This window comes from Ictidomys tridecemlineatus, chromosome 11 (genome assembly GCF_052094955.1).
Source record: "Ictidomys tridecemlineatus isolate mIctTri1 chromosome 11, mIctTri1.hap1, whole genome shotgun sequence".
Classification (NCBI taxonomy): Eukaryota; Metazoa; Chordata; class Mammalia; order Rodentia; family Sciuridae; genus Ictidomys; species Ictidomys tridecemlineatus.
In genome coordinates this window covers 100,963,069-100,976,031 of record NC_135487.1, presented here as the reverse complement: position 1 = coordinate 100,976,031, position 12,963 = coordinate 100,963,069, and the positions used below count along the sequence as shown (strand labels likewise).

Sequence of the window (12,963 nt, the reverse complement as noted above, 5' to 3'; positions counted from 1 at the left end):
AATCTGTTATATATGTAAACCATCTTTTTGCCTTGGTATTCAAAGCCAAATGCAGGGTTTTACTGTTATATATTATAATCAAGATCTTTAGGAATTTCTGGTGAAAATAGAAGTTCATATTAATATGAAAAACAGTGAATAAATCTTCCATATCCTTCTTTTGTCTTTCCTATAATGCTTGTTAGATAAATCAAATTTTGATAGGAAAAAAAGCATCGTTTCATAACAATGTTTATTCAACTGATCAGACAAGAACCATACTAATACCCTATAATTTTTAACTTTCTATTCATCAGGATTTTCATAAAAAGTGTCACTTCAGCCAGCATCAAAATGCCCTGCATGTCATATGTACTAAATAAATTCTCATTAAGGTGATCTGAACCTAAAACATATTTGATGAACATAGAAAGTTAAACAAAGGGCTCTCCACAAAAATAGAAAACTGTAGTAGAGAATTTTCTTTTTAACTCTGATACAGATTTTTAACATGGTCTTAGAGCCAACTGAAAGGATAGATTCTTGCTAGCTAAAAATTCACCCTTCCCCACATCACTAGCATCCTGCAAATGGTCATAAATCATAATCGGTCCTTGTCGTGAGAGAGAGTGTGTGTGTCAGCTTGAGCTTGTCTGCCTTATAACACAGCTAACAGGGGCAAATCCAAACAGATATTAAAGTTTTTAGGAAACAAACACTATATAGAAGCCAGGACACACTAGGGAGGAATATTATAACCACATTATACCCTTCTACAGCAGCAGACTCCAGGTTGGAAGTCAGGATGGAATCATCCTGCTCAAAGTACCATAGCAGTAGTGCCGAGATATGTATTAATTTGGGCTCTATGTCCTTTCTGCAACGTAAGCCCTGCCAACCATTCAAAAGTCCTAAAACTCTACCTATTACTCTAATAAATAAACCATTGCAGGCTGGAATAAAAATGGAATTCAAGTTGACCTTTAAGAAAGCAGGTATATGTCATTGTTTCTCTACTATATATACTATGGCATTTTTCAGAGTCCCAGTAAATGACAAAAGGACATAGGTACTGCTAATTGATTCTCACCTCATGTGCCTTCTGAAAAACTCTAGAAGACCTGGACAATTGCTTCTTTTGGATTAAAGACATTGCCAGAAACTAAACATAAATGATACAAATGATAAAAATGATAGTTCTCCAAACTCCTCCCTTCTAAGCAAAAAAGAGGTCCTCATAAAGGAATTCCCCATCAACAATGTTTAGAAGTGTGTGTTGCGGGGGCGGGGGGTTGGAGTTGGTGGATAAAAGGCATAGAGTAGATGCTGACCTGAAATTGATTATGGGATCACTAGAGAGGATCAGAAATGTTCACTTTTAGCTGGTAATGGAATTTCTACAAAATCCCAAGATGGCTATTATAGCTTTACTAATTAAGATGTGTAACCTACACACAACTAGACTGCAAATACTTGTAACAGATGTTTTCTTTGAGAAAGAAATTAAAACTACCAGAGATTTACAAGATAAAGGATTTCAAATGCAGTTATAGGAGCACTGGTCTCCAATGATTCAATTTGCAAAGAAAACTCTCCCACACGACCCACACATTAGACAAGATGACATATAAACCTTTTATTTCAGAACACCCTAAATTTGGATGAATGGCCTTGAATTCTGGCTTGAATTTGCTTCAGAGCCAATAGCTTACCAAAGGAAACTTCGTAGAGCTGGCTCCTATTATTTAATACACTAAACCCACAGTTCAAAGTCAATCTAGATGGAAAATCGAATATACTTATAAATAGTGATGGGAACTAAAATGGATTGTACTAGGGAGCCCTGACTTCACTGTTATTAAATTGTTTGCTTTGTGTGGAATGTTTTTCATATGACTAAGTATGGAATACAGAAAACCGTGCACCTTCCCCATCTACCATACGTACATACATACATACAAGTCTATGTGCAAAGTGGCAGCATGGTTTAAAGGAACAGTCCCAACTCTGCCACTATCTTGCTGAGGATCTTGGGCAAATGCACAAAGGCTCTGTGTTCAGATTTACTCACTGGACTTATTTCATGAACATTAGTTAAGCACAGATCTACAAGAACACAAGTTTGCTCCACTATAAAAGGGTGAAAATTAGATGGAAATTATAAAAGCATTGTGAGAAGTCAATAAGATAATGGTGTACTTTTCACCAGAAAGCCACACCACTTGCATTCCTCTTCCTCCCCAGCTTCACGTAGGTCCTGTATAAGGTCTGATTCTCTGGCAGCCACAACTTTGGAATTCTCATCATATGTGCCATCACTGGTAACACCTCTTCTCTGTAACCTGTATAATTTAGTAAGGCCAGGATAATCTTCTTTCTAGTACACAGATATACCCTCTGAATTAGCTTATGCCCTGGTGTGTAATAAGAACCTAACAAATAAATATTTTTGAATGAATAAATTATTTTTAATCCTTGAAATATTACTTACTTAACAAATTAAGTAATTTTTTTACCATTTTAGAGTTAAAATAATTAACTAATGTGATAAATACCATCTATAAAAGCAACTAATTTGTCCCTTTCAACTCCACGATGTTAAGATTCTTATAGGTTCCAGTAGTTTCTCATCATATTACTCTTCCTAAATAATTGCTACTTATGTATATTGGCTACTGATTTTAAAATAACAAGAACCTCAAACTCTAATCTTTATGTTTTACTCCACTATCTTTAAGAAAAATAAAATATTTGAACTTGAAAACATAGAATGCTTTGTTTATAAGAAAACATTATTCTCACAGAGAAAATATCTAAGTTATTCCTAAGAAATCCTCCCAAGTAATCTCCTTAGTCTGAACGTCCATACAGTTTTCCCAAATAAGCAGCTCATTAAAAAATCAAGAGTAAGATTGAAAACATGCAATCGTTTCTCTGAAACAAGTCTTCAATAAAGTTTGATTATTTTACTTTAAGAGAAGGCAGTCATGCTTAGCATCTTCTTTCAGAAGGCAGGTATAGCTCCCTGGCCAATGTCCTAAGTGGAAAGGACACAGGTTAGATACAGCAAATGGCACTAGGTTCCCTTGCCCTACACCATTCTAATCACACTCTCCCAGTCATAAATGCCCACACAGACATCCTGTTACAAAACACTAGCTGTGCTAGATCACAAGTTCATGTCTACAGAATGACTGCCTCCTCATAGGCCTTCCTTTTAAGACGTATTCCCAAATTTAGCATCTTATCTCACTCTCTCCTCTCCAAAAGCAGCCTCTCTCTTGCCACTTAAAAGTCTTCTCCATTAAAGGCATGTATCTACATTTGGGCACTCAATAAATATGACATTCAGTGACATCAAAAGGATCTCATGAATTTGTTTTAATTTAGTAATTTAACAACTCTCTAGACTCAGAGAAATGTTAGCGCCAGAGTCATAAAGCTTTTAGTGACAAAACCAGAATGTGAACCCAGGTCAGACACCACATCAAATGCTGTTGGTGGCATACACAGAGACTAAGAGAACAGGATATTTATAATTAAGACATCACTATGGTTTGCAGAATGTCTATTACATTACACGTCATCTTCGCCCCACCTCAAAATACAGATAAAGGGTGTAATGTTTTCTGCAACTAGGGCACCTTCTGATGAAATAATCATAAGCCATAAAGACTTGTATCAGCCATCAACTATGTTATTAGGAACTACAAGTATAAAATTCTCCAAAGAAGCCAAAAAAGCTTCACTTTTCTTCAAGGAAAATCAGAAGTTAATATTATCAAGAGGATTTCTCCAGAAAATAGTCCCTGCCTCAGACAGCACCTATAATAAACATATTTATGAGCAAACACAGTATCAGCAAAACATATTGTGAGTCTCAGAAACAGCATATGTCCCATTTCATAGGGGTTGCTATGGTGCAAGGCATTCTTTTTTATTGCATTTCAGAGAAATAACTGTAAAATGAGGGTCTATAACCAGCACATAACACAATAAACAACAGCATCAACTTCTGTACTCCTGTTGTAAACAGTTTCCCTCTGCTTTAATTGAAAATGTAAATTTTAATGCTTTGCATGTTATCTCAAAATAATTTGGGAAAAATTCTATTCCAAGGAAGATTTCTATATTTACCATTTCCATGTAAGGTCCAAAGATTACAAAACTTACATATCATAAATCAAGGATCTCTCCAACAACTCATAGAAGAAAATGAGCAATTTCCCATTTCCCAAGAGATCTGGGATCACTACAGTGAGACGAAGGTATGGCAACAAAGTCCCTGAGTAAATAAAAAAAAATCTCAGAGAGGGAGCTGTGGTGGGGAGTGGCAATGATGGGATCACCTGTGTCAACCTGGATGGAGATCTGTGAAGGCCCATCCCACAAGTTAACCAAAATCAAGAAGCACAAAATACACTCCATATAACTTCCATAATGTTAAATATTTAATGTTAGATCTTAGGTAATTGTCCAACCTAGTTTATATCTTCAGAGACTCTTACAAAAGTCTCAAGAAAAACTGAGATTTCTGGCTTAAGATAATCTTGTAAACATGCTATTTCCTGTTCATTTTCAAAACTTCACACAGTTTCATTACTTGCTTCTGCCTCCCAGGGCTATCTTCAATTCTGAGAAGCTTACTCATCTTCCCACATGAGACAGGTACTTCTCATGGACAGGTCAGGTCCAACATATCCAAAATTTAACTCACTTTAAAAAATATAGGTATGACCATTCAATCATATTAGCTGTCCCAGAAATAGAACCTTTGTCTATATCAAGGCACCTGAGTTTGAGTTTTACTTTTCCTTTCCACTCTGTTGAAACTCAAATTTATCAATATTGCTATGTTCTCAGTCTAATCTTTAATAAATTTCTTTTCAACAGAGATAGTAAGACAGGAATCACATAGAACTGCAATTACATCCTTGTATGTTTTCTCATCCAGATTATTTACATGAACATTTACACAAATGTTTTAACTTTTTAACTTAAAATATAAAGTCCTTGAAGATAGTATCTGCATATTGAATATTCAATACAATTTTCAACTAACCCTTAATGCCAGTTATGACCATGATGAATGCTGAAAATTCTATAGGAAGTTATCAAATATATGAAAGCAAAATTACGTGAATGGAAATTATCAATGAGTTTTACCAGGTTGATTATAGAAATTCTTCTATAATTCCATTTGAGGAATACAGATACATTTATAGGATAATTTCTACAATGAGTTTCAACTACTTAGTATTGCTATTCAAAAGTATATTCACAAATAATAGAAATAATCGATCCAATAAAACTAGATTCATTTCTACAAAGACAGAATATTTTTACATTTTCTTGAAGAACAATCTATATTAGCACATTAACTACCATGGAGAATAAAAATAATTGCATTAAAATAATTTAACTTGAAAAATGTATATACCAGGCTGTGGATATAGCTCAGTTGGTAGAATGCTTGCCTCTCATGTACAAGGCCCTGGGTTCAATCCCCAGCACCACAAAATAAAAATAAAAAATGTATATACCTTACCTTACATTTACAGACTAGGGACAAATGGGTATATGTTTACTCTAATTTCCAAGGACTTGATAACAACCGATTCTATTTTTCATCTTTTAATTTATTCTACAAAGATAAATAAAATCACCATTTGTCTTATGCTAATTTGCATTTTCTCTGTGGAGTTATCAGCTCACTAAACCTCTATTACTTCCTGCTGTCAAACAGTGTGCAGAGTACTGAGGTTCTCTGTCACTCTCTCCTGCTGGTTTCCCCCATCCTGCCCCAGTCTCTAGGTGCTAGAGTGTCCCCAGGACTCAGTCCTCAGTCTCACTGCCAAGCAGTCTCCACTTTGTCATTTGGTGAGTCCACATAATCTTTTGGTTTAGTTAACATCTATCATAGGCTGATGATTCCCGTAGTTACGTATATTACAGGACCTCTTTCCTGAACTCCACATTCATACTTGAAATTGAATATCTTACAGAATCTCACATTTGTAATGGACCCAGTACTAACTCTGGCTCTTCTCTACCAAAACTGCTTCTCCCACAGCCTTCTCTATTTCAGTTAGTATCAACTTCATCCTTCTGGTAATCACACTGTAAACCATAAACTAATCCTTAATACTTCCTTCGTCATATCCCACAGCCAAGGTATGATCAAATCGACCTGGTCCTATTTTCAAAGTACAATGTATTTAGAGTCTGATAATTTCATTGCATGTTCACTGCTACCTCCTTGGTCCACGCTATATCTTCTCTCTCTCTGGGGTCACTCAACAGGATGGTCTCCCTACTCCCAGCCTTAGCTCTCTGCAGTCTATATTCAATAATATGGTCAGTGGCATTCACATGCATTCTCCTGCATTCTCTGAGAAGTCTTAGAATTCTCTTGCCTGAGGAATTTCACAGTGTTCTTTCTGCCTCCAACATAATTGTCCTGTACTCACACAACTAACTCCTTAAGGGCCTCTGAGTCTTCACTCAAATATCCTCCTGATGAAGCCTACTCTGACACCCATGACTAACTACTTAAATTCTTTCAAGTCTTACTCAATCCTGATTCCTGGGTTTCTCTCCTATTAACTTCCCAAGGGCACTCACTAATATTCTGCATTAAACCCTGTCTCAGAGTTTATCTCTCATGTGATCCAAACTACGAAGTTTTGCCTCCTCCTTTTATAAACACCCATTATTCCAGTGTGATGTGTGTAGGACACCATCTCTGCATCAGAAATGTAATCAAGGGCACTCTCAGCTGATCTATCAGTAGAATCATACAGCTCTATATTCAAAGATTAAGGATATGTTATGTTTTGTTTACAAGGACACAGATATGTTGTGGTTTTGTTTACAAGGACAATGAGTTCCTCAGGCTATTTTATCATTGCTTTTGTTTTTCTTTTGTGCAGCAATGAAAGGCTTAACTTTGTCAATGAAAAGATCTAATCCCTTCAAATCTAATTGGCATTTTTTTCTTTCTTTTCCCTTTAGAGCATTATTTTTCCACACTGACAGTTCTCCCTGTTACCCCAGCTAGTCACTGCATTTAGTTTCCTTTTTAGTTTAGTTAATCCTTATTCCAGAGCATTCCTTTCTGACAACAAAGCACTAAGACCTGATTTCATAAATAGATATAAAAAGGGAACAAAAATCCTGAAGGCCTTTCCTAAAAAGGAATCTCAGGGTAGACAGTTTGACACGAAAGCCTCTAAGAAATGTTTACAAAGTAAGACAAATATTAACAATGTATTCAACTCAAAATCTCATTATATAAAAAGTATCTTTTCCTAAAACTTTAAAATATTAATAGGACAAGACAGCAAAATATAAAGTGTCAGATATGGATAGACACAAAAATGTTATGCTTTTATTTTAGAAACACATTCATTATTGTTGAAATGAAAATTTTGAAAGAGAAAGAAAACTATCATCAGTTTCTCAACAACATATAATTTATTTGTAAAAGTCAACACACACGAAAAAACATGAATTTCATCAGTTCTACTGGAAGCAGATTCCATAACACTTCTTTCTAAATGCTAAATGACACAGGCAGCAACAAAATATTCAGAGAAAAAAAATGTCACAGAAGGATGTGACAATTTTGATAAATGATGATAAATTGTGATGTAGAATAGCAGTTTGTAAGCAGCTGTGCTCAAAAATGTGTATTTTAATAATGATTTTTTCCAAACATCATTTTGGGGAAGTATTTTATCTAAGACTCTTATCAAACAAAACTTTGTACTTTATTAAAAGTTAAAATAGAAACGCAGTTTTAAATGAAATCATAATTTTATATTGAACAAAAGTGCTTCTTATGTCCAATCAAGTTCCTCAAATTGTTAAACACAGTTACTATCTGACCCCAGTAATTTCACTCCTAGGCATAGGCTCAAGAAAAACAAAAACATTTTCACACAAAAACTTGTACATGAATATTCACAAAACCATTACTTATGCAGTAAAAAAGTAGGAAAAAATAAATATCCATCAACTGAAAAATGTGTAGATAAAATACTACATACTGATGTAACAGAATATTATTTAAGAATAAAACAATTATACATCTACAACAAAGATGAATTTAAAAAACATGCTAAGTTAAAGAAATCAAGTCACAAAAGGCCATATACTATATTATTTCATGAATATAAAATGTCTAGAATACTCAAATCTATGAAGCCAAAATGATGATGATGATGATGATGATGATAATAATAATAATAATAATAATAATAATAGGAGGAGGAAGAGAAGGAGAAGGAGGAGGAGGAGGAAGTTGTTGCTGCCTAGGGTAAGAGGTATATGGGAACAAGATGAAGAGTAACCAATAATGGACACAAGGTTTAATTTGGGGATGATGAAAATGTTCTTAAATTGGTCATGCCAATGATTGCCCACCTCTGTGAATATAGAAAACACTGAATTTATATACTTTATGTGGGTGGACTGTATGATGTGTGAATTATATCTCAATAGAGCTATTTTAAAATGTCAGTTTAAAAAGCCAGCTATTTTGGAGTTATTCATAATGTGCAAACTTTATAAAATATAAATACCTAATTACTAAAATATGTTTTTACTGTCCCCAAATGTCATTTCATTTCCTTTTAGAAAAACATCTGCCTATCACCCTATAAATACAGGTGATAGAAAGAAACTGTTTCTAAAATTAAATTATATTTTCAAAACAGTTTTCTCCCTAGTGTGTTTCATTTTGATAATGTGCATGTGAACTATCCATACTGTCCATTAGCCATGGTTGGGTTGCGTCTGATAAGTATTCCCTAGTATAGACCATTTCACATTCCAGCACAAATATTATGAACAAATTTTTAAACATTAGCTTGAATTTTAAAAAAGTAAAATCAAGAAGGCAAATATGAAAAGCAGCCATATTAAGTCTCATGATTTTGGAATGGAAAATATTTTAGAGATTCATTCAGTTCAGTTTACTAAAACTTCAATATTTGAGAACTGACTCCATGAATCATGATATGACCTTATAACTTTAGCTTACTACTTCCATTCACGTCAACTTTAAATTGATCCTCTATTTTAAAACTTTTCCATATGCAAAGCAATAATATAAGTTAACTTACAGCCTTGATAAACTATGTTTTTCTAACAAACTAAAATATATGCCATTAGAGAAACCTAAAATGCTTTTATATCACCTGAAAACATCTTGCACATACCACCTGTAGGGGAAAGTCAATCTCATTTTATCTACTAATTTTTAAGATGAGAAGGCTGAACTTAATAGTTCTCAAAAGTCTCTGCACATGAGAAAAACAGATATTTGGGCCCCTATCTCGGTGTCTTCCTGCTGTTACAACAACGTATCTAAGACTGGACAATTTATAAAAACAGAAAAGTATTCCTTACAACTCTGGAGGTTGGAAATCTAAGATGGAGCCACCAGCAACATCAGTGTCTGGTGAGAGTTGTTCTCTGCTTCCATCTCACATGGTAGGAGAGATACAAGGGCAAAAGGAAGTAAACCTAGCTCCTTCTTTTTATAAAGTGTTAAGCCTATCCTTGAAGATGAAGCCCTTGTTGCATAATTTCCTATTAAGCCCTCCATTTCTTAATATTACTGTCCTGGGGAATAAGTTTCACTGTGAATTATGGAGGCAGCACCAACATTCAAACTATAGCAGCTCCTCTTTCAGTGTTTCAGTAGATCTTGGATGAGGTCTGAAAATTAATATTTCTAATACATACTCAAGTGGTACTGCTGTTGCTGGTCCTGAGACCACCCTTCAAGAACTCTATAGTTTACCCAAGTGTTAGTGATAGATCCTTTATATGTCTCTGCCCTGTTAAATTGTTGAAATCTAACCTTCACTTATTGTTTTCAATAAATTAAAGATCAGGTTTGGGTTTTTTTTTTTTTCTTTTTAACTGGTAAACTTCAGAAGAGATTTAGGTTTATAGCAACATTGAACAGAAAGCATCAACAATTCTCATATGTCTTTCACCTCCATATATGCACAGCCCCACTCACTACCTACTGAAACACAGTGGTATGTTTGCTGCAGTCAGTGAACCTACACCGAGATACCAGTACACCCAAAGTCCATAGTTTACATCAAGGTCCACTCTTACTACTGCACATTCTATGGATCGACAGATGTAGATCAACAACGTAGAGATGTACAGAAGATGGAGTTTCACTGCCCTAAAGATCCCATATGCTCTACCAATTCATCCTCCCTTGCCATTACACCCTGATGACCGCTAATCCTTTTAATGACCTCATGGTTTTACCTTTTCCAGAATGTCACAGAGTTGGTTTTACACAGCATGCACTCTGTTGAGATGGGATTCTGTCACTTAGTGAAATGCACTTCAGGTTGTTCTATGTCTTCTCCTGACACAGAACTCTTTTTACACAGAATAATACTCCACTGTTTGGTTGTACAACAGTTTATTTATCCATTTACTTACTGAAAGATGTCTTGGTTGCTTCCAAGTCTTGGCAATTATTTATAAACCTGCTATAATCATGCATGTGCAGGTTCTATGGGGATATAAGTCTTCAACTCATTTAGGTGAATACTGAGGAAGACAACTGCAGGATTGTATGGTAAGAGCATGTTTAGTCTTGTAAGAATCCTCTCACCCTGGAGCTAAGTTGGGCTCTAACAAAAACCTCATCAGAACAGGCTCTGGTAAAATAGTTTCTCCAGAAGATAGTCCTAAGTTATAAAGAACTTAAAGGTCAGGCATATTTCAAAATAGTTCCTTTTCTACTACCCCTGCCATAAATGAAAGGTAATTCTCCAATATTCACTGTGAAGATTTGATAGAGCTCCTGGAGATAAAATTCACAAAAGTGTAGGGAGTCCCCTAAGACCAGTATTATCTTCAATTTTGTTTCTTTTCATTTACTTGCTTTTCTTAAGTTTTATCACAGTTGTATCTCAAAATAATATACTGCTTATCCTCATGTGTTTGGTGTTTCATACTGTATCAGTTTTTATGCAATTTCTTTTCTTCAGATCATATGATGTTCTTGAGTGTAGCTGTGGTTTGTTTCAATGGTTCGTTGCTTTCATAGCTGGATAGTATTTCATCTATAAGAAAACAACACTCAAATTGCTTTATAACTTTTCAGTCTGGAAAAATATATAGATGCACAGAAAGATGGGGGAAATAGTTCAGAGAGGTCCCACATACCCTCCTCCTGGTTTTCCCGGTGGCCGCATCTCACCTAATCATGGTACAAAAATCAAAAACAGCAAATTGACTTTGATGCAACAGTTGTACAGTTTTATGTCACTTTATTTTATGTGAAACTTTCAACTCTTTGAATTTTTATGTGAATGAACATCTGAATTATTTCCTTTGTCCTCCCCCAATTAATAACAATGATCTTACCTATTAGATGAAAATGACAACGCTGACATTACCAAATACTTGTGAAGATGTAAAACAACAGGAACTCTCTCTCACTGCTGGTGGAAATGTTTTGCTGGTGAGTAAATGCACATTACCAAGGGGGAAAAGCCCATCTGAACAGGCTGCATACTGTAGTGTGATTCCAACTATATGACATTCTGGAAAAGGCAGAACTATAGAGTCATTAAAAAGATTAATGGCTGACGGGGTTTAGTGGGGAGGAAGGGAGGAATGAACAAGCAAAGCACATGGGATCTGCAGGACAGAGAAACTATTCTATTTGATACCAAAATGATGAAAATGCATGTTCATTACACATATGTCAATACACATAGAATGTGCAAAACTGAGAGTGTGGAGAAGGGAAAGTATGGTGTGGAGAAGGGAAAGTGGGTAAAAAATAAAATAAAAATAGTGTCCCAAGAAATTCTTTAACAATTATTCTGTGAATATTATGTTCATCTGGTGTCAATGTATGAGAGTTTCTGCAGAATATAGACAGCCTAGGAGTGGTGAGGCAAAGGGTGTCTTCAGCTGACCACGTCAAAGAAAAGAGTCTTCTAAACTGGTCACAAACACTTTCTCTTTAGCATTTTGAATATGAGGGTATGAGTTCTCGCCACCTGCAGCTCTTGCTATTGATGACATTACCTTTCCCAAAATGCTGGATAGGAAGTACTACATCAGAGTAGTTTATGTTTCTTTGATTTCTAATGAAGTTGTATATCTTCTCTTATGATATTTGGGTCATTGGTACATTTTCCTTTGTGAGATACTAGTTCAAGCACTTTGTCTACTGTATTTGGGACTGTTGGTCTTTCAGACATGTATTTGGTTCTTTACTATTTTATATACTTATAATTTTTCTGTAATAAATATACATTATAAATATCTCTTTGCCTGTTGGGGTATTTTTCCCTGGGGTCTTTTGACAAATATAGTAGTAATGCAGTGAAACTCTTTTCCCACCTGAGTCATGATCATTATATTTGTTTTTAAATTCTTCTTTACCTAAGATTGAAAAATATTTTTCTATATATTTTATTCTAAAAATCCTTTGGATTTGCCTTATAACCTTAATTGATTTTTATGCATGATATGAGGTATTACACGTTTTTCTCACATAGATAACCAACTATAATCATACCATTTATTGAAAAGTCTTTTTTTCTATCTATCTTCAGAGCTAGGTCTTTATAAAGAATATTATCATAAGAGTATGCTCCTAGGTTCTTTCAATCACCTATTTGTTTGTTTGTTTGTTTCTACTGAGTACCACACTGGCTTAATTGCTGTAAGTTTGTACCAGTAAGTCTTAATACCTGGTAGGGTGAGACTCCCCATTCATTCTTTCATTGGCAGTTAATAATCAGTTCACATGGTCCAAGAAGGGAGAGAAGTATGGGATTTTTATTTGATTTGGTTTTAAAACTGTTTGAGATAACATCTTGTATAGATTGAGATTTTTCTATTCATAAATATGATTTAGTTCTACATTCATTTAAGTTTCCTTAAGTATTTTGTTTTTTATCATTTTTTCCATAAGAGGTC

The 12,963-nt window shown here is 34.7% G+C and overlaps 1 protein-coding gene across 1 annotated transcript in view; it reads right to left on the bottom strand.

The window, feature by feature from the left end:
- The window catches only part of LOC144368631 (uncharacterized), a 424,865-nt gene that overhangs the window by 373,431 nt on the left and 38,471 nt on the right, over positions 1 to 12,963 (bottom strand). The window lies entirely within an intron of this gene.